The 18,658-nt window shown below is 53.2% G+C and overlaps 23 non-coding genes across 23 annotated transcripts; all 23 read right to left on the reverse strand.

Moving 5' to 3' along the window:
- Nucleotides 1-419: 419 nt before the first annotated feature.
- On the reverse strand, nt 420-610 carry LOC138463488 (U2 spliceosomal RNA). The gene has a single exon (XR_011266079.1). It is a non-coding gene; the product is annotated as a U2 spliceosomal RNA (small nuclear RNA).
- Nucleotides 611-1,237: 627 nt separating this feature from the next.
- Nucleotides 1,238-1,428, reverse strand: LOC138463510 (U2 spliceosomal RNA). The gene has a single exon (XR_011266101.1). It is a non-coding gene; the product is annotated as a U2 spliceosomal RNA (small nuclear RNA).
- Nucleotides 1,429-2,051: 623 nt separating this feature from the next.
- LOC138463521 (U2 spliceosomal RNA) lies at nt 2,052-2,242 on the reverse strand. Its single transcript, XR_011266112.1, has one exon. It is a non-coding gene; the product is annotated as a U2 spliceosomal RNA (small nuclear RNA).
- Nucleotides 2,243-2,865: 623 nt separating this feature from the next.
- On the reverse strand, nt 2,866-3,056 carry LOC138463532 (U2 spliceosomal RNA). The gene has a single exon (XR_011266123.1). It is a non-coding gene; the product is annotated as a U2 spliceosomal RNA (small nuclear RNA).
- A 627-nt stretch (nt 3,057-3,683) lies between these two features.
- On the reverse strand, nt 3,684-3,874 carry LOC138463543 (U2 spliceosomal RNA). Its single transcript, XR_011266134.1, has one exon. It is a non-coding gene; the product is annotated as a U2 spliceosomal RNA (small nuclear RNA).
- A 623-nt stretch (nt 3,875-4,497) lies between these two features.
- On the reverse strand, nt 4,498-4,688 carry LOC138463554 (U2 spliceosomal RNA). The gene has a single exon (XR_011266145.1). It is a non-coding gene; the product is annotated as a U2 spliceosomal RNA (small nuclear RNA).
- Nucleotides 4,689-5,311: 623 nt separating this feature from the next.
- On the reverse strand, nt 5,312-5,502 carry LOC138463565 (U2 spliceosomal RNA). Its single transcript, XR_011266156.1, has one exon. It is a non-coding gene; the product is annotated as a U2 spliceosomal RNA (small nuclear RNA).
- Nucleotides 5,503-6,129: 627 nt separating this feature from the next.
- On the reverse strand, nt 6,130-6,320 carry LOC138463576 (U2 spliceosomal RNA). The gene has a single exon (XR_011266167.1). It is a non-coding gene; the product is annotated as a U2 spliceosomal RNA (small nuclear RNA).
- A 623-nt stretch (nt 6,321-6,943) lies between these two features.
- LOC138463587 (U2 spliceosomal RNA) lies at nt 6,944-7,134 on the reverse strand. The gene has a single exon (XR_011266178.1). It is a non-coding gene; the product is annotated as a U2 spliceosomal RNA (small nuclear RNA).
- Nucleotides 7,135-7,761: 627 nt separating this feature from the next.
- On the reverse strand, nt 7,762-7,952 carry LOC138463598 (U2 spliceosomal RNA). Its single transcript, XR_011266189.1, has one exon. It is a non-coding gene; the product is annotated as a U2 spliceosomal RNA (small nuclear RNA).
- Nucleotides 7,953-8,575: 623 nt separating this feature from the next.
- LOC138463609 (U2 spliceosomal RNA) lies at nt 8,576-8,766 on the reverse strand. Its single transcript, XR_011266200.1, has one exon. It is a non-coding gene; the product is annotated as a U2 spliceosomal RNA (small nuclear RNA).
- Nucleotides 8,767-9,389: 623 nt separating this feature from the next.
- On the reverse strand, nt 9,390-9,580 carry LOC138463631 (U2 spliceosomal RNA). Its single transcript, XR_011266222.1, has one exon. It is a non-coding gene; the product is annotated as a U2 spliceosomal RNA (small nuclear RNA).
- Nucleotides 9,581-10,207: 627 nt separating this feature from the next.
- LOC138463642 (U2 spliceosomal RNA) lies at nt 10,208-10,398 on the reverse strand. Its single transcript, XR_011266233.1, has one exon. It is a non-coding gene; the product is annotated as a U2 spliceosomal RNA (small nuclear RNA).
- Nucleotides 10,399-11,021: 623 nt separating this feature from the next.
- On the reverse strand, nt 11,022-11,212 carry LOC138463653 (U2 spliceosomal RNA). The gene has a single exon (XR_011266244.1). It is a non-coding gene; the product is annotated as a U2 spliceosomal RNA (small nuclear RNA).
- Nucleotides 11,213-11,839: 627 nt separating this feature from the next.
- On the reverse strand, nt 11,840-12,030 carry LOC138463664 (U2 spliceosomal RNA). The gene has a single exon (XR_011266255.1). It is a non-coding gene; the product is annotated as a U2 spliceosomal RNA (small nuclear RNA).
- Nucleotides 12,031-12,657: 627 nt separating this feature from the next.
- Nucleotides 12,658-12,848, reverse strand: LOC138463675 (U2 spliceosomal RNA). Its single transcript, XR_011266266.1, has one exon. It is a non-coding gene; the product is annotated as a U2 spliceosomal RNA (small nuclear RNA).
- Nucleotides 12,849-13,471: 623 nt separating this feature from the next.
- Nucleotides 13,472-13,662, reverse strand: LOC138463686 (U2 spliceosomal RNA). Its single transcript, XR_011266277.1, has one exon. It is a non-coding gene; the product is annotated as a U2 spliceosomal RNA (small nuclear RNA).
- Nucleotides 13,663-14,285: 623 nt separating this feature from the next.
- LOC138459915 (U2 spliceosomal RNA) lies at nt 14,286-14,477 on the reverse strand. The gene has a single exon (XR_011262699.1). It is a non-coding gene; the product is annotated as a U2 spliceosomal RNA (small nuclear RNA).
- Nucleotides 14,478-15,100: 623 nt separating this feature from the next.
- Nucleotides 15,101-15,292, reverse strand: LOC138459926 (U2 spliceosomal RNA). Its single transcript, XR_011262710.1, has one exon. It is a non-coding gene; the product is annotated as a U2 spliceosomal RNA (small nuclear RNA).
- A 623-nt stretch (nt 15,293-15,915) lies between these two features.
- On the reverse strand, nt 15,916-16,107 carry LOC138459937 (U2 spliceosomal RNA). Its single transcript, XR_011262721.1, has one exon. It is a non-coding gene; the product is annotated as a U2 spliceosomal RNA (small nuclear RNA).
- Nucleotides 16,108-16,730: 623 nt separating this feature from the next.
- LOC138463697 (U2 spliceosomal RNA) lies at nt 16,731-16,921 on the reverse strand. The gene has a single exon (XR_011266288.1). It is a non-coding gene; the product is annotated as a U2 spliceosomal RNA (small nuclear RNA).
- Nucleotides 16,922-17,544: 623 nt separating this feature from the next.
- Nucleotides 17,545-17,736, reverse strand: LOC138460323 (U2 spliceosomal RNA). Its single transcript, XR_011263096.1, has one exon. It is a non-coding gene; the product is annotated as a U2 spliceosomal RNA (small nuclear RNA).
- A 623-nt stretch (nt 17,737-18,359) lies between these two features.
- LOC138460213 (U2 spliceosomal RNA) lies at nt 18,360-18,551 on the reverse strand. Its single transcript, XR_011262986.1, has one exon. It is a non-coding gene; the product is annotated as a U2 spliceosomal RNA (small nuclear RNA).
- Nucleotides 18,552-18,658: the final 107 nt, after the last annotated feature.

Genomic DNA, 18,658 nt, shown 5'->3' on the forward strand with positions numbered 1-18,658 from the left:
CACAGGCTGCAGAGCTCCACCCAGCCAAGCTGCAGCCCGGCCTGGCACTGGCCCCGTCACCTAGCGGCCGAAAGTCACCCTCAGCTGCCCAGGAGATGCTCCCCCAAGTGCGTCCCCCTCAGATAAGGCTTGGCCGTTCGGGGCCGTTCGGGGCCTTTCAGGGGTGAGGCAGGGCAAGGACAGTGTCCCCCATCTCCTCCTTGTGCTGCTGGCTGGCTGGCTGGCTCCTTTGCCTTGCTTTGCAGCTCCTGTGAAAAGCAAGCAAAAAGGGCAGACTTTTTTTTCCTCCCGTGACACAACAGCACCTTTTCCGAAACACTGGAAAAAAAAAACACATTTAAACAAAAAAATATTGCAAAGTGCTCTTCTTTCAAGAATTGCTCAGTCTTTCTTTTTCACAGCATTGTTTTCCCCAAGTGGGGAAGTGCACCAGTCCTGGAGGTACTGCAATACCAAGTTGATGCGTGGAGTGGACAGAGCAAGCTCCCATTCCATCTCCCGGTTCCAAAAATCAATTTAATATATGGTCCCCAGATAGAGGACGTATCAGATATTAAACTGATAAGAACAGATACTACACTTGATCTTAGCCAAAAGGCCGAGAAGCGATGCCCACAAAAGCTTTGCCTGAAAGACTGCTGCTCGGCAGCTCCCCTGCTGACTCGGAGCAACGCTCTGCGGCAGAGCCCCAGATTCCTCGGCCAAGAATAGCATTTGCATGACCAGCATGCCCGGCGGTATGGTAAGCATATTTTGCATGGCTCCGCCCCAAGATTTCCATGGGTCCCACAGCGCCTGGTGCGAGACGGCCAGACACAGGCTGCAGAGCTCCACCCAGAGAAGCTGCAGCCCGGCCTGGCACTGGCCCCGTCACCTAGCGGCCGAAAGTCACCCTCAGCTGCCCAGGAGATGCTCCCCCAAGTGCGTCCCCCTCAGATAAGGCTTGGCCGTTCGGGGCCGTTCGGGGCCTTTCAGGGGTGAGGCAGGGCAAGGACAGTGTCCCCCATCTCCTCCTTGTGCTGCTGGCTGGCTGGCTGGCTGGCTCCTTTGCCTTGCTTTGCAGCTCCTGTGAAAAGCAAGCAAAAAGGGCAGACTTTTTTTTCCTCCCGTGACACAACAGCACCTTTTCCGAAACACTGGAAAAAAAAAACACATTTAAACAAAAAAATATTGCAAAGTGCTCTTCTTTCAAGAATTGCTCAGTCTTTCTTTTTCACAGCATTGTTTTCCCCAAGTGGGGAAGTGCACCAGTCCTGGAGGTACTGCAATACCAAGTTGATGCGTGGAGTGGACAGAGCAAGCTCCCATTCCATCTCCCGGTTCCAAAAATCAATTTAATATATGGTCCCCAGATAGAGGACGTATCAGATATTAAACTGATAAGAACAGATACTACACTTGATCTTAGCCAAAAGGCCGAGAAGCGATGCCCACAAAAGCTTTGCCTGAAAGACTGCTGCTCGGCAGCTCCCCTGCTGACTCGGAGCAACGCTCTGCGGCAGAGCCCCAGATTCCTCGGCCAAGAATAGCATTTGCATGACCAGCATGCCCGGCGGTATGGTAAGCATATTTTGCATGGCTCCGCCCCAAGATTTCCATGGGTCCCACAGCGCCTGGTGCGAGACGGCCAGACACAGGCTGCAGAGCTCCACCCAGAGAAGCTGCAGCCCGGCCTGGCACTGGCCCCGTCACCTAGCGGCCGAAAGTCACCCTCAGCTGCCCAGGAGATGCTCCCCCAAGTGCGTCCCCCTCAGATAAGGCTTGGCCGTTCGGGGCCGTTCGGGGCCTTTCAGGGGTGAGGCAGGGCAAGGACAGTGTCCCCCATCTCCTCCTTGTGCTGCTGGCTGGCTGGCTGGCTCCTTTGCCTTGCTTTGCAGCTCCTGTGAAAAGCAAGCAAAAAGGGCAGACTTTTTTTTCCTCCCGTGACACAACAGCACCTTTTCCGAAACACTGGAAAAAAAAAACACATTTAAACAAAAAAATATTGCAAAGTGCTCTTCTTTCAAGAATTGCTCAGTCTTTCTTTTTCACAGCATTGTTTTCCCCAAGTGGGGAAGTGCACCAGTCCTGGAGGTACTGCAATACCAAGTTGATGCGTGGAGTGGACAGAGCAAGCTCCCATTCCATCTCCCGGTTCCAAAAATCAATTTAATATATGGTCCCCAGATAGAGGACGTATCAGATATTAAACTGATAAGAACAGATACTACACTTGATCTTAGCCAAAAGGCCGAGAAGCGATGCTCACAAAAGCTTTGCCTGAAAGACTGCTGCTCGGCAGCTCCCCTGCTGACTCGGAGCAACGCTCTGCGGCAGAGCCCCAGATTCCTCGGCCAAGAATAGCATTTGCATGACCAGCATGCCCGGCGGTATGGTAAGCATATTTTGCATGGCTCCGCCCCAAGATTTCCATGGGTCCCACAGCGCCTGGTGCGAGACGGCCAGACACAGGCTGCAGAGCTCCACCCAGAGAAGCTGCAGCCCGGCCTGGCACTGGCCCCGTCACCTAGCGGCCGAAAGTCACCCTCAGCTGCCCAGGAGATGCTCCCCCAAGTGCGTCCCCCTCAGATAAGGCTTGGCCGTTCGGGGCCGTTCGGGGCCCTTCAGGGGTGAGGCAGGGCAAGGACAGTGTCCCCCATCTCCTCCTTGTGCTGCTGGCTGGCTGGCTGGCTCCTTTGCCTTGCTTTGCAGCTCCTGTGAAAAGCAAGCAAAAAGGGCAGACTTTTTTTTCCTCCCGTGACACAACAGCACCTTTTCCGAAACACTGGAAAAAAAAAACACATTTAAACAAAAAAATATTGCAAAGTGCTCTTCTTTCAAGAATTGCTCAGTCTTTCTTTTTCACAGCATTGTTTTCCCCAAGTGGGGAAGTGCACCAGTCCTGGAGGTACTGCAATACCAAGTTGATGCGTGGAGTGGACAGAGCAAGCTCCCATTCCATCTCCCGGTTCCAAAAATCAATTTAATATATGGTCCCCAGATAGAGGACGTATCAGATATTAAACTGATAAGAACAGATACTACACTTGATCTTAGCCAAAAGGCCGAGAAGCGATGTCCACAAAAGCTTTGCCTGAAAGACTGCTGCTCGGCAGCTCCCCTGCTGACTCGGAGCAACGCTCTGCGGCAGAGCCCCAGATTCCTCGGCCAAGAATAGCATTTGCATGACCAGCATGCCCGGCGGTATGGTAAGCATATTTTGCATGGCTCCGCCCCAAGATTTCCATGGGTCCCACAGCGCCTGGTGCGAGACGGCCAGACACAGGCTGCAGAGCTCCACCCAGAGAAGCTGCAGCCCGGCCTGGCACTGGCCCCGTCACCTAGCGGCCGAAAGTCACCCTCAGCTGCCCAGGAGATGCTCCCCCAAGTGCGTCCCCCTCAGATAAGGCTTGGCCGTTCGGGGCCGTTCGGGGCCTTTCAGGGGTGAGGCAGGGCAAGGACAGTGTCCCCCATCTCCTCCTTGTGCTGCTGGCTGGCTGGCTGGCTGGCTCCTTTGCCTTGCTTTGCAGCTCCTGTGAAAAGCAAGCAAAAAGGGCAGACTTTTTTTTCCTCCCGTGACACAACAGCACCTTTTCCGAAACACTGGAAAAAAAAAACACATTTAAACAAAAAAATATTGCAAAGTGCTCTTCTTTCAAGAATTGCTCAGTCTTTCTTTTTCACAGCATTGTTTTCCCCAAGTGGGGAAGTGCACCAGTCCTGGAGGTACTGCAATACCAAGTTGATGCGTGGAGTGGACAGAGCAAGCTCCCATTCCATCTCCCGGTTCCAAAAATCAATTTAATATATGGTCCCCAGATAGAGGACGTATCAGATATTAAACTGATAAGAACAGATACTACACTTGATCTTAGCCAAAAGGCCGAGAAGCGATGCCCACAAAAGCTTTGCCTGAAAGACTGCTGCTCGGCAGCTCCCCTGCTGACTCGGAGCAACGCTCTGCGGCAGAGCCCCAGATTCCTCGGCCAAGAATAGCATTTGCATGACCAGCATGCCCGGCGGTATGGTAAGCATATTTTGCATGGCTCCGCCCCAAGATTTCCATGGGTCCCACAGCGCCTGGTGCGAGACGGCCAGACACAGGCTGCAGAGCTCCACCCAGAGAAGCTGCAGCCCGGCCTGGCACTGGCCCCGTCACCTAGCGGCCGAAAGTCACCCTCAGCTGCCCAGGAGATGCTCCCCCAAGTGCGTCCCCCTCAGATAAGGCTTGGCCGTTCGGGGCCGTTCGGGGCCTTTCAGGGGTGAGGCAGGGCAAGGACAGTGTCCCCCATCTCCTCCTTGTGCTGCTGGCTGGCTGGCTGGCTCCTTTGCCTTGCTTTGCAGCTCCTGTGAAAAGCAAGCAAAAAGGGCAGACTTTTTTTTCCTCCCGTGACACAACAGCACCTTTTCCGAAACACTGGAAAAAAAAAACACATTTAAACAAAAAAATATTGCAAAGTGCTCTTCTTTCAAGAATTGCTCAGTCTTTCTTTTTCACAGCATTGTTTTCCCCAAGTGGGGAAGTGCACCAGTCCTGGAGGTACTGCAATACCAAGTTGATGCGTGGAGTGGACAGAGCAAGCTCCCATTCCATCTCCCGGTTCCAAAAATCAATTTAATATATGGTCCCCAGATAGAGGACGTATCAGATATTAAACTGATAAGAACAGATACTACACTTGATCTTAGCCAAAAGGCCGAGAAGCGATGCTCACAAAAGCTTTGCCTGAAAGACTGCTGCTCGGCAGCTCCCCTGCTGACTCGGAGCAACGCTCTGCGGCAGAGCCCCAGATTCCTCGGCCAAGAATAGCATTTGCATGACCAGCATGCCCGGCGGTATGGTAAGCATATTTTGCATGGCTCCGCCCCAAGATTTCCATGGGTCCCACAGCGCCTGGTGCGAGACGGCCAGACACAGGCTGCAGAGCTCCACCCAGCCAAGCTGCAGCCCGGCCTGGCACTGGCCCCGTCACCTAGCGGCCGAAAGTCACCCTCAGCTGCCCAGGAGATGCTCCCCCAAGTGCGTCCCCCTCAGATAAGGCTTGGCCGTTCGGGGCCGTTCGGGGCCTTTCAGGGGTGAGGCAGGGCAAGGACAGTGTCCCCCATCTCCTCCTTGTGCTGCTGGCTGGCTGGCTGGCTCCTTTGCCTTGCTTTGCAGCTCCTGTGAAAAGCAAGCAAAAAGGGCAGACTTTTTTTTCCTCCCGTGACACAACAGCACCTTTTCCGAAACACTGGAAAAAAAAAACACATTTAAACAAAAAAATATTGCAAAGTGCTCTTCTTTCAAGAATTGCTCAGTCTTTCTTTTTCACAGCATTGTTTTCCCCAAGTGGGGAAGTGCACCAGTCCTGGAGGTACTGCAATACCAAGTTGATGCGTGGAGTGGACAGAGCAAGCTCCCATTCCATCTCCCGGTTCCAAAAATCAATTTAATATATGGTCCCCAGATAGAGGACGTATCAGATATTAAACTGATAAGAACAGATACTACACTTGATCTTAGCCAAAAGGCCGAGAAGCGATGCCCACAAAAGCTTTGCCTGAAAGACTGCTGCTCGGCAGCTCCCCTGCTGACTCGGAGCAACGCTCTGCGGCAGAGCCCCAGATTCCTCGGCCAAGAATAGCATTTGCATGACCAGCATGCCCGGCGGTATGGTAAGCATATTTTGCATGGCTCCGCCCCAAGATTTCCATGGGTCCCACAGCGCCTGGTGCGAGACGGCCAGACACAGGCTGCAGAGCTCCACCCAGAGAAGCTGCAGCCCGGCCTGGCACTGGCCCCGTCACCTAGCGGCCGAAAGTCACCCTCAGCTGCCCAGGAGATGCTCCCCCAAGTGCGTCCCCCTCAGATAAGGCTTGGCCGTTCGGGGCCGTTCGGGGCCTTTCAGGGGTGAGGCAGGGCAAGGACAGTGTCCCCCATCTCCTCCTTGTGCTGCTGGCTGGCTGGCTGGCTGGCTCCTTTGCCTTGCTTTGCAGCTCCTGTGAAAAGCAAGCAAAAAGGGCAGACTTTTTTTTCCTCCCGTGACACAACAGCACCTTTTCCGAAACACTGGAAAAAAAAAACACATTTAAACAAAAAAATATTGCAAAGTGCTCTTCTTTCAAGAATTGCTCAGTCTTTCTTTTTCACAGCATTGTTTTCCCCAAGTGGGGAAGTGCACCAGTCCTGGAGGTACTGCAATACCAAGTTGATGCGTGGAGTGGACAGAGCAAGCTCCCATTCCATCTCCCGGTTCCAAAAATCAATTTAATATATGGTCCCCAGATAGAGGACGTATCAGATATTAAACTGATAAGAACAGATACTACACTTGATCTTAGCCAAAAGGCCGAGAAGCGATGCCCACAAAAGCTTTGCCTGAAAGACTGCTGCTCGGCAGCTCCCCTGCTGACTCGGAGCAACGCTCTGCGGCAGAGCCCCAGATTCCTCGGCCAAGAATAGCATTTGCATGACCAGCATGCCCGGCGGTATGGTAAGCATATTTTGCATGGCTCCGCCCCAAGATTTCCATGGGTCCCACAGCGCCTGGTGCGAGACGGCCAGACACAGGCTGCAGAGCTCCACCCAGAGAAGCTGCAGCCCGGCCTGGCACTGGCCCCGTCACCTAGCGGCCGAAAGTCACCCTCAGCTGCCCAGGAGATGCTCCCCCAAGTGCGTCCCCCTCAGATAAGGCTTGGCCGTTCGGGGCCGTTCGGGGCCTTTCAGGGGTGAGGCAGGGCAAGGACAGTGTCCCCCATCTCCTCCTTGTGCTGCTGGCTGGCTGGCTGGCTCCTTTGCCTTGCTTTGCAGCTCCTGTGAAAAGCAAGCAAAAAGGGCAGACTTTTTTTTCCTCCCGTGACACAACAGCACCTTTTCCGAAACACTGGAAAAAAAAAACACATTTAAACAAAAAAATATTGCAAAGTGCTCTTCTTTCAAGAATTGCTCAGTCTTTCTTTTTCACAGCATTGTTTTCCCCAAGTGGGGAAGTGCACCAGTCCTGGAGGTACTGCAATACCAAGTTGATGCGTGGAGTGGACAGAGCAAGCTCCCATTCCATCTCCCGGTTCCAAAAATCAATTTAATATATGGTCCCCAGATAGAGGACGTATCAGATATTAAACTGATAAGAACAGATACTACACTTGATCTTAGCCAAAAGGCCGAGAAGCGATGCTCACAAAAGCTTTGCCTGAAAGACTGCTGCTCGGCAGCTCCCCTGCTGACTCGGAGCAACGCTCTGCGGCAGAGCCCCAGATTCCTCGGCCAAGAATAGCATTTGCATGACCAGCATGCCCGGCGGTATGGTAAGCATATTTTGCATGGCTCCGCCCCAAGATTTCCATGGGTCCCACAGCGCCTGGTGCGAGACGGCCAGACACAGGCTGCAGAGCTCCACCCAGCCAAGCTGCAGCCCGGCCTGGCACTGGCCCCGTCACCTAGCGGCCGAAAGTCACCCTCAGCTGCCCAGGAGATGCTCCCCCAAGTGCGTCCCCCTCAGATAAGGCTTGGCCGTTCGGGGCCGTTCGGGGCCTTTCAGGGGTGAGGCAGGGCAAGGACAGTGTCCCCCATCTCCTCCTTGTGCTGCTGGCTGGCTGGCTGGCTGGCTCCTTTGCCTTGCTTTGCAGCTCCTGTGAAAAGCAAGCAAAAAGGGCAGACTTTTTTTTCCTCCCGTGACACAACAGCACCTTTTCCGAAACACTGGAAAAAAAAAACACATTTAAACAAAAAAATATTGCAAAGTGCTCTTCTTTCAAGAATTGCTCAGTCTTTCTTTTTCACAGCATTGTTTTCCCCAAGTGGGGAAGTGCACCAGTCCTGGAGGTACTGCAATACCAAGTTGATGCGTGGAGTGGACAGAGCAAGCTCCCATTCCATCTCCCGGTTCCAAAAATCAATTTAATATATGGTCCCCAGATAGAGGACGTATCAGATATTAAACTGATAAGAACAGATACTACACTTGATCTTAGCCAAAAGGCCGAGAAGCGATGCCCACAAAAGCTTTGCCTGAAAGACTGCTGCTCGGCAGCTCCCCTGCTGACTCGGAGCAACGCTCTGCGGCAGAGCCCCAGATTCCTCGGCCAAGAATAGCATTTGCATGACCAGCATGCCCGGCGGTATGGTAAGCATATTTTGCATGGCTCCGCCCCAAGATTTCCATGGGTCCCACAGCGCCTGGTGCGAGACGGCCAGACACAGGCTGCAGAGCTCCACCCAGAGAAGCTGCAGCCCGGCCTGGCACTGGCCCCGTCACCTAGCGGCCGAAAGTCACCCTCAGCTGCCCAGGAGATGCTCCCCCAAGTGCGTCCCCCTCAGATAAGGCTTGGCCGTTCGGGGCCGTTCGGGGCCTTTCAGGGGTGAGGCAGGGCAAGGACAGTGTCCCCCATCTCCTCCTTGTGCTGCTGGCTGGCTGGCTGGCTCCTTTGCCTTGCTTTGCAGCTCCTGTGAAAAGCAAGCAAAAAGGGCAGACTTTTTTTTCCTCCCGTGACACAACAGCACCTTTTCCGAAACACTGGAAAAAAAAAACACATTTAAACAAAAAAATATTGCAAAGTGCTCTTCTTTCAAGAATTGCTCAGTCTTTCTTTTTCACAGCATTGTTTTCCCCAAGTGGGGAAGTGCACCAGTCCTGGAGGTACTGCAATACCAAGTTGATGCGTGGAGTGGACAGAGCAAGCTCCCATTCCATCTCCCGGTTCCAAAAATCAATTTAATATATGGTCCCCAGATAGAGGACGTATCAGATATTAAACTGATAAGAACAGATACTACACTTGATCTTAGCCAAAAGGCCGAGAAGCGATGCCCACAAAAGCTTTGCCTGAAAGACTGCTGCTCGGCAGCTCCCCTGCTGACTCGGAGCAACGCTCTGCGGCAGAGCCCCAGATTCCTCGGCCAAGAATAGCATTTGCATGACCAGCATGCCCGGCGGTATGGTAAGCATATTTTGCATGGCTCCGCCCCAAGATTTCCATGGGTCCCACAGCGCCTGGTGCGAGACGGCCAGACACAGGCTGCAGAGCTCCACCCAGAGAAGCTGCAGCCCGGCCTGGCACTGGCCCCGTCACCTAGCGGCCGAAAGTCACCCTCAGCTGCCCAGGAGATGCTCCCCCAAGTGCGTCCCCCTCAGATAAGGCTTGGCCGTTCGGGGCCGTTCGGGGCCTTTCAGGGGTGAGGCAGGGCAAGGACAGTGTCCCCCATCTCCTCCTTGTGCTGCTGGCTGGCTGGCTGGCTCCTTTGCCTTGCTTTGCAGCTCCTGTGAAAAGCAAGCAAAAAGGGCAGACTTTTTTTTCCTCCCGTGACACAACAGCACCTTTTCCGAAACACTGGAAAAAAAAAACACATTTAAACAAAAAAATATTGCAAAGTGCTCTTCTTTCAAGAATTGCTCAGTCTTTCTTTTTCACAGCATTGTTTTCCCCAAGTGGGGAAGTGCACCAGTCCTGGAGGTACTGCAATACCAAGTTGATGCGTGGAGTGGACAGAGCAAGCTCCCATTCCATCTCCCGGTTCCAAAAATCAATTTAATATATGGTCCCCAGATAGAGGACGTATCAGATATTAAACTGATAAGAACAGATACTACACTTGATCTTAGCCAAAAGGCCGAGAAGCGATGCCCACAAAAGCTTTGCCTGAAAGACTGCTGCTCGGCAGCTCCCCTGCTGACTCGGAGCAACGCTCTGCGGCAGAGCCCCAGATTCCTCGGCCAAGAATAGCATTTGCATGACCAGCATGCCCGGCGGTATGGTAAGCATATTTTGCATGGCTCCGCCCCAAGATTTCCATGGGTCCCACAGCGCCTGGTGCGAGACGGCCAGACACAGGCTGCAGAGCTCCACCCAGAGAAGCTGCAGCCCGGCCTGGCACTGGCCCCGTCACCTAGCGGCCGAAAGTCACCCTCAGCTGCCCAGGAGATGCTCCCCCAAGTGCGTCCCCCTCAGATAAGGCTTGGCCGTTCGGGGCCGTTCGGGGCCTTTCAGGGGTGAGGCAGGGCAAGGACAGTGTCCCCCATCTCCTCCTTGTGCTGCTGGCTGGCTGGCTGGCTGGCTCCTTTGCCTTGCTTTGCAGCTCCTGTGAAAAGCAAGCAAAAAGGGCAGACTTTTTTTTCCTCCCGTGACACAACAGCACCTTTTCCGAAACACTGGAAAAAAAAAACACATTTAAACAAAAAAATATTGCAAAGTGCTCTTCTTTCAAGAATTGCTCAGTCTTTCTTTTTCACAGCATTGTTTTCCCCAAGTGGGGAAGTGCACCAGTCCTGGAGGTACTGCAATACCAAGTTGATGCGTGGAGTGGACAGAGCAAGCTCCCATTCCATCTCCCGGTTCCAAAAATCAATTTAATATATGGTCCCCAGATAGAGGACGTATCAGATATTAAACTGATAAGAACAGATACTACACTTGATCTTAGCCAAAAGGCCGAGAAGCGATGCCCACAAAAGCTTTGCCTGAAAGACTGCTGCTCGGCAGCTCCCCTGCTGACTCGGAGCAACGCTCTGCGGCAGAGCCCCAGATTCCTCGGCCAAGAATAGCATTTGCATGACCAGCATGCCCGGCGGTATGGTAAGCATATTTTGCATGGCTCCGCCCCAAGATTTCCATGGGTCCCACAGCGCCTGGTGCGAGACGGCCAGACACAGGCTGCAGAGCTCCACCCAGAGAAGCTGCAGCCCGGCCTGGCACTGGCCCCGTCACCTAGCGGCCGAAAGTCACCCTCAGCTGCCCAGGAGATGCTCCCCCAAGTGCGTCCCCCTCAGATAAGGCTTGGCCGTTCGGGGCCGTTCGGGGCCTTTCAGGGGTGAGGCAGGGCAAGGACAGTGTCCCCCATCTCCTCCTTGTGCTGCTGGCTGGCTGGCTGGCTCCTTTGCCTTGCTTTGCAGCTCCTGTGAAAAGCAAGCAAAAAGGGCAGACTTTTTTTTCCTCCCGTGACACAACAGCACCTTTTCCGAAACACTGGAAAAAAAAAACACATTTAAACAAAAAAATATTGCAAAGTGCTCTTCTTTCAAGAATTGCTCAGTCTTTCTTTTTCACAGCATTGTTTTCCCCAAGTGGGGAAGTGCACCAGTCCTGGAGGTACTGCAATACCAAGTTGATGCGTGGAGTGGACAGAGCAAGCTCCCATTCCATCTCCCGGTTCCAAAAATCAATTTAATATATGGTCCCCAGATAGAGGACGTATCAGATATTAAACTGATAAGAACAGATACTACACTTGATCTTAGCCAAAAGGCCGAGAAGCGATGCTCACAAAAGCTTTGCCTGAAAGACTGCTGCTCGGCAGCTCCCCTGCTGACTCGGAGCAACGCTCTGCGGCAGAGCCCCAGATTCCTCGGCCAAGAATAGCATTTGCATGACCAGCATGCCCGGCGGTATGGTAAGCATATTTTGCATGGCTCCGCCCCAAGATTTCCATGGGTCCCACAGCGCCTGGTGCGAGACGGCCAGACACAGGCTGCAGAGCTCCACCCAGCCAAGCTGCAGCCCGGCCTGGCACTGGCCCCGTCACCTAGCGGCCGAAAGTCACCCTCAGCTGCCCAGGAGATGCTCCCCCAAGTGCGTCCCCCTCAGATAAGGCTTGGCCGTTCGGGGCCGTTCGGGGCCTTTCAGGGGTGAGGCAGGGCAAGGACAGTGTCCCCCATCTCCTCCTTGTGCTGCTGGCTGGCTGGCTGGCTGGCTCCTTTGCCTTGCTTTGCAGCTCCTGTGAAAAGCAAGCAAAAAGGGCAGACTTTTTTTTCCTCCCGTGACACAACAGCACCTTTTCCGAAACACTGGAAAAAAAAAACACATTTAAACAAAAAAATATTGCAAAGTGCTCTTCTTTCAAGAATTGCTCAGTCTTTCTTTTTCACAGCATTGTTTTCCCCAAGTGGGGAAGTGCACCAGTCCTGGAGGTACTGCAATACCAAGTTGATGCGTGGAGTGGACAGAGCAAGCTCCCATTCCATCTCCCGGTTCCAAAAATCAATTTAATATATGGTCCCCAGATAGAGGACGTATCAGATATTAAACTGATAAGAACAGATACTACACTTGATCTTAGCCAAAAGGCCGAGAAGCGATGCCCACAAAAGCTTTGCCTGAAAGACTGCTGCTCGGCAGCTCCCCTGCTGACTCGGAGCAACGCTCTGCGGCAGAGCCCCAGATTCCTCGGCCAAGAATAGCATTTGCATGACCAGCATGCCCGGCGGTATGGTAAGCATATTTTGCATGGCTCCGCCCCAAGATTTCCATGGGTCCCACAGCGCCTGGTGCGAGACGGCCAGACACAGGCTGCAGAGCTCCACCCAGAGAAGCTGCAGCCCGGCCTGGCACTGGCCCCGTCACCTAGCGGCCGAAAGTCACCCTCAGCTGCCCAGGAGATGCTCCCCCAAGTGCGTCCCCCTCAGATAAGGCTTGGCCGTTCGGGGCCGTTCGGGGCCTTTCAGGGGTGAGGCAGGGCAAGGACAGTGTCCCCCATCTCCTCCTTGTGCTGCTGGCTGGCTGGCTGGCTGGCTCCTTTGCCTTGCTTTGCAGCTCCTGTGAAAAGCAAGCAAAAAGGGCAGACTTTTTTTTCCTCCCGTGACACAACAGCACCTTTTCCGAAACACTGGAAAAAAAAAACACATTTAAACAAAAAAATATTGCAAAGTGCTCTTCTTTCAAGAATTGCTCAGTCTTTCTTTTTCACAGCATTGTTTTCCCCAAGTGGGGAAGTGCACCAGTCCTGGAGGTACTGCAATACCAAGTTGATGCGTGGAGTGGACAGAGCAAGCTCCCATTCCATCTCCCGGTTCCAAAAATCAATTTAATATATGGTCCCCAGATAGAGGACGTATCAGATATTAAACTGATAAGAACAGATACTACACTTGATCTTAGCCAAAAGGCCGAGAAGCGATGCCCACAAAAGCTTTGCCTGAAAGACTGCTGCTCGGCAGCTCCCCTGCTGACTCGGAGCAACGCTCTGCGGCAGAGCCCCAGATTCCTCGGCCAAGAATAGCATTTGCATGACCAGCATGCCCGGCGGTATGGTAAGCATATTTTGCATGGCTCCGCCCCAAGATTTCCATGGGTCCCACAGCGCCTGGTGCGAGACGGCCAGACACAGGCTGCAGAGCTCCACCCAGAGAAGCTGCAGCCCGGCCTGGCACTGGCCCCGTCACCTAGCGGCCGAAAGTCACCCTCAGCTGCCCAGGAGATGCTCCCCCAAGTGCGTCCCCCTCAGATAAGGCTTGGCCGTTCGGGGCCGTTCGGGGCCTTTCAGGGGTGAGGCAGGGCAAGGACAGTGTCCCCCATCTCCTCCTTGTGCTGCTGGCTGGCTGGCTGGCTCCTTTGCCTTGCTTTGCAGCTCCTGTGAAAAGCAAGCAAAAAGGGCAGACTTTTTTTTCCTCCCGTGACACAACAGCACCTTTTCCGAAACACTGGAAAAAAAAAACACATTTAAACAAAAAAATATTGCAAAGTGCTCTTCTTTCAAGAATTGCTCAGTCTTTCTTTTTCACAGCATTGTTTTCCCCAAGTGGGGAAGTGCACCAGTCCTGGAGGTACTGCAATACCAAGTTGATGCGTGGAGTGGACAGAGCAAGCTCCCATTCCATCTCCCGGTTCCAAAAATCAATTTAATATATGGTCCCCAGATAGAGGACGTATCAGATATTAAACTGATAAGAACAGATACTACACTTGATCTTAGCCAAAAGGCCGAGAAGCGATGCCCACAAAAGCTTTGCCTGAAAGACTGCTGCTCGGCAGCTCCCCTGCTGACTCGGAGCAACGCTCTGCGGCAGAGCCCCAGATTCCTCGGCCAAGAATAGCATTTGCATGACCAGCATGCCCGGCGGTATGGTAAGCATATTTTGCATGGCTCCGCCCCAAGATTTCCATGGGTCCCACAGCGCCTGGTGCGAGACGGCCAGACACAGGCTGCAGAGCTCCACCCAGAGAAGCTGCAGCCCGGCCTGGCACTGGCCCCGTCACCTAGCGGCCGAAAGTCACCCTCAGCTGCCCAGGAGATGCTCCCCCAAGTGCGTCCCCCTCAGATAAGGCTTGGCCGTTCGGGGCCGTTCGGGGCCTTTCAGGGGTGAGGCAGGGCAAGGACAGTGTCCCCCATCTCCTCCTTGTGCTGCTGGCTGGCTGGCTGGCTCCTTTGCCTTGCTTTGCAGCTCCTGTGAAAAGCAAGCAAAAAGGGCAGACTTTTTTTTCCTCCCGTGACACAACAGCACCTTTTCCGAAACACTGGAAAAAAAAAACACATTTAAACAAAAAAATATTGCAAAGTGCTCTTCTTTCAAGAATTGCTCAGTCTTTCTTTTTCACAGCATTGTTTTCCCCAAGTGGGGAAGTGCACCAGTCCTGGAGGTACTGCAATACCAAGTTGATGCGTGGAGTGGACAGAGCAAGCTCCCATTCCATCTCCCGGTTCCAAAAATCAATTTAATATATGGTCCCCAGATAGAGGACGTATCAGATATTAAAACTGATAAGAACAGATACTACACTTGATCTTAGCCAAAAGGCCGAGAAGCGATGCCCACAAAAGCTTTGCCTGAAAGACTGCTGCTCGGCAGCTCCCCTGCTGACTCGGAGCAACGCTCTGCGGCAGAGCCCCAGATTCCTCGGCCAAGAATAGCATTTGCATGACCAGCATGCCCGGCGGTATGGTAAGCATATTTTGCATGGCTCCGCCCCAAGATTTCCATGGGTCCCACAGCGCCTGGTGCGAGACGGCCAGACACAGGCTGCAGAGCTCCACCCAGAGAAGCTGCAGCCCGGCCTGGCACTGGCCCCGTCACCTAGCGGCGGAAAGTCACCCTCAGCTGCCCAGGAGATGCTCCCCCAAGTGCGTCCCCCTCAGATAAGGCTTGGCCGTTCGGGGCCGTTCGGGGCCTTTCAGGGGTGAGGCAGGGCAAGGACAGTGTCCCCCATCTCCTCCTTGTGCTGCTGGCTGGCTGGCTGGCTCCTTTGCCTTGCTTTGCAGCTCCTGTGAAAAGCAAGCAAAAAGGGCAGACTTTTTTTTCCTCCCGTGACACAACAGCACCTTTTCCGAAACACTGGAAAAAAAAAACACATTTAAACAAAAAAATATTGCAAAGTGCTCTTCTTTCAAGAATTGCTCAGTCTTTCTTTTTCACAGCATTGTTTTCCCCAAGTGGGGAAGTGCACCAGTCCTGGAGGTACTGCAATACCAAGTTGATGCGTGGAGTGGACAGAGCAAGCTCCCATTCCATCTCCCGGTTCCAAAAATCAATTTAATATATGGTCCCCAGATAGAGGACGTATCAGATATTAAAACTGATAAGAACAGATACTACACTTGATCTTAGCCAAAAGGCCGAGAAGCGATGCCCACAAAAGCTTTGCCTGAAAGACTGCTGCTCGGCAGCTCCCCTGCTGACTCGGAGCAACGCTCTGCGGCAGAGCCCCAGATTCCTCGGCCAAGAATATCATTTGCATGACCAGCATGCCCGGCGGTATGGTAAGCATATTTTGCATGGCTCCGCCCCAAGATTTCCATGGGTCCCACAGCGCCTGGTGCGAGACGGCCAGACACAGGCTGCAGAGCTCCACCCAGAGAAGCTGCAGCCCGGCCTGGCACTGGCCCCGTCACCTAGCGGCCGAAAGTCACCCTCAGCTGCCCAGGAGATGCTCCCCCAAGTGCGTCCCCCTCAGATAAGGCTTGGCCGTTCGGGGCCGTTCGGGGCCTTTCAGGGGTGAGGCAGGGCAAGGACAGTGTCCCCCATCTCCTCCTTGTGCTGCTGGCTGGCTGGCTGGCTCCTTTGCCTTGCTTTGCAGCTCCTGTGAAAAGCAAGCAAAAAGGGCAGACTTTTTTTTCCTCCCGTGACACAACAGCACCTTTTCCGAAACACTGGAAAAAAAAAACACATTTAAACAAAAAAATATTGCAAAGTGCTCTTCTTTCAAGAATTGCTCAGTCTTTCTTTTTCACAGCATTGTTTTCCCCAAGTGGGGAAGTGCACCAGTCCTGGAGGTACTGCAATACCAAGTTGATGCGTGGAGTGGACAGAGCAAGCTCCCATTCCATCTCCCGGTTCCAAAAATCAATTTAATATATGGTCCCCAGATAGAGGACGTATCAGATATTAAAACTGATAAGAACAGATACTACACTTGATCTTAGCCAAAAGGCCGAGAAGCGATGCCCACAAAAGCTTTGCCTGAAAGACTGCTGCTCGGCAGCTCCCCTGCTGACTCGGAGCAACGCTCTGCGGCAGAGCCCCAGATTCCTCGGCCAAGAATAGCATTTGCATGACCAGCATGCCCGGCGGTATGGTAAGCATATTTTGCATGGCTCCGCCCCAAGATTTCCATGGGTCCCACAGCGCCTGGTGCGAGACGGCCAGACACAGGCTGCAGAGCTCCACCCAGAGAAGCTGCAGCCCGGCCTGGCACTGGCCCCGTCACCTAGCGGCCGAAAGTCACCCTCAGCTGCCCAGGAGATGCTCCCCCAAGTGCGTCCCCCTCAGATAAGGCTTGGCCGTTCGGGGCCGTTCGGGGCCTTTCAGGGGTGAGGCAGGGCAAGGACAGTGTCCCCCATCTCCTCCTTGTGCTGCTGGCTGGCTGGCTGGCTCCTTTGCCTTGCTTTGCAGCTCCTGTGAAAAGCAAGCAAAAAGGGCAGACTTTTTTTTCCTCCCGTGACACAACAGCACCTTTTCCGAAGCACTGGAAAAAAAAAACACATTTAAACAAAAAAATATTGCAAAGTGCTCTTCTTTCAAGAATTGCTCAGTCTTTCTTTTTCACAGCATTGTTTTCCCCAAGTGGGGAAGTGCACCAGTCCTGGAGGTACTGCAATACCAAGTTGATGCGTGGAGTGGACAGAGCAAGCTCCCATTCCATCTCCCGGTTCCAAAAATCAATTTAATATATGGTCCCCAGATAGAGGACGTATCAGATATTAAACTGATAAGAACAGATACTACACTTGATCTTAGCCAAAAGGCCGAGAAGCGATGCCCACAAAAGCTTTGCCTGAAAGACTGCTGCTCGGCAGCTCCCCTGCTGACTCGGAGCAACGCTCTGCGGCAGAGCCCCAGATTCCTCGGCCAAGAATAGCATTTGCATGACCAGCATGCCCGGCGGTATGGTAAGCATATTTTGCATGGCTCCGCCCCAAGATTTCCATGGGTCCCACAGCGCCTGGTGCGAGACGGCCAGACACAGGCTGCAGAGCTCCACCCAGAGAAGCTGCAGCCCGGCCTGGCACTGGCCCCGTCACCTAGCGGCCGAAAGTCACCCTCAGCTGCCCAGGAGATGCTCCCCCAAGTGCGTCCCCCTCAGATAAGGCTTGGCCGTTCGGGGCCGTTCGGGGCCTTTCAGGGGTGAGGCAGGGCAAGGACAGTGTCCCCCATCTCCTCCTTGTGCTGCTGGCTGGCTGGCTGGCTCCTTTGCCTTGCTTTGCAGCTCCTGTGAAAAGCAAGCAAAAAGGGCAGACTTTTTTTTCCTCCCGTGACACAACAGCACCTTTTCCGAAACACTGGAAAAAAAAAACACATTTAAACAAAAAAATATTGCAAAGTGCTCTTCTTTCAAGAATTGCTCAGTCTTTCTTTTTCACAGCATTGTTTTCCCCAAGTGGGGAAGTGCACCAGTCCTGGAGGTACTGCAATACCAAGTTGATGCGTGGAGTGGACAGAGCAAGCTCCCATTCCATCTCCCGGTTCCAAAAATCAATTTAATATATGGTCCCCAGATAGAGGACGTATCAGATATTAAAACTGATAAGAACAGATACTACACTTGATCTTAGCCAAAAGGCCGATAAGCGATGCCCACAAAAGCTTTGCCTGAAAGACTGCTGCTCGGCAGCTCCCCTGCTGACTCGGAGCAACGCTCTGCGGCAGAGCCCCAGATTCCTCGGCCAAGAATAGCATTTGCATGACCAGCATGCCCGGCGGTATGGTAAGCATATTTTGCATGGCTCCGCCCCAAGATTTCCATGGGTCCCACAGCGCCTGGTGCGAGACGGCCAGACACAGGCTGCAGAGCTCCACCCAGAGAAGCTGCAGCCCGGCCTGGCACTGGCCCCGTCACCTAGCGGCCGAAAGTCACCCTCAGCTGCCCAGGAGATGCTCCCCCAAGTGCGTCCCCCTCAGATAAGGCTTGGCCGTTCGGGGCCGTTCGGGGCCTTTCAGGGGTGAGGCAGGGCAAGGACAGTGTCCCCCATCTCCTCCTTGTGCTGCTGGCTGGCTGGCTGGCTCCTTTGCCTTGCTTTGCAGCTCCTGTGAAAAGCAAGCAAAAAGGGCAGACTTTTTTTTCCTCCCGTGACACAACAGCACCTTTTCCGAAACACTGGAAAAAAAAAACACATTTAAACAAAAAAATATTGCAAAGTGCTCTTCTTTCAAGAATTGCTCAGTCTTTCTTTTTCACAGCATTGTTTTCCCCAAGTGGGGAAGTGCACCAGTCCTGGAGGTACTGCAATACCAAGTTGATGCGTGGAGTGGACAGAGCAAGCGCCCATTCCATCTCCCGGTTCCAAAAATCAATTTAATATATGGTCCCCAGATAGAGGACGTATCAGATATTAAAACTGATAAGAACAGATACTACACTTGATCTTAGCCAAAAGGCCGAGAAGCGATGCCCACAAAAGCTTTGCCTGAAAGACTGCTGCTCGGCAGCTCCCCTGCTGACTCGGAGCAACGCTCTGCGGCAGAGCCCCAGATTCCTCGGCCAAGAATAGCATTTG

This window comes from Ambystoma mexicanum, chromosome 1p (assembly GCF_040938575.1).
Source record: "Ambystoma mexicanum isolate Mex_15411 chromosome 1p, UKY_AmexF1_1, whole genome shotgun sequence".
Taxonomy (NCBI): Eukaryota; Metazoa; Chordata; class Amphibia; order Caudata; family Ambystomatidae; genus Ambystoma; species Ambystoma mexicanum.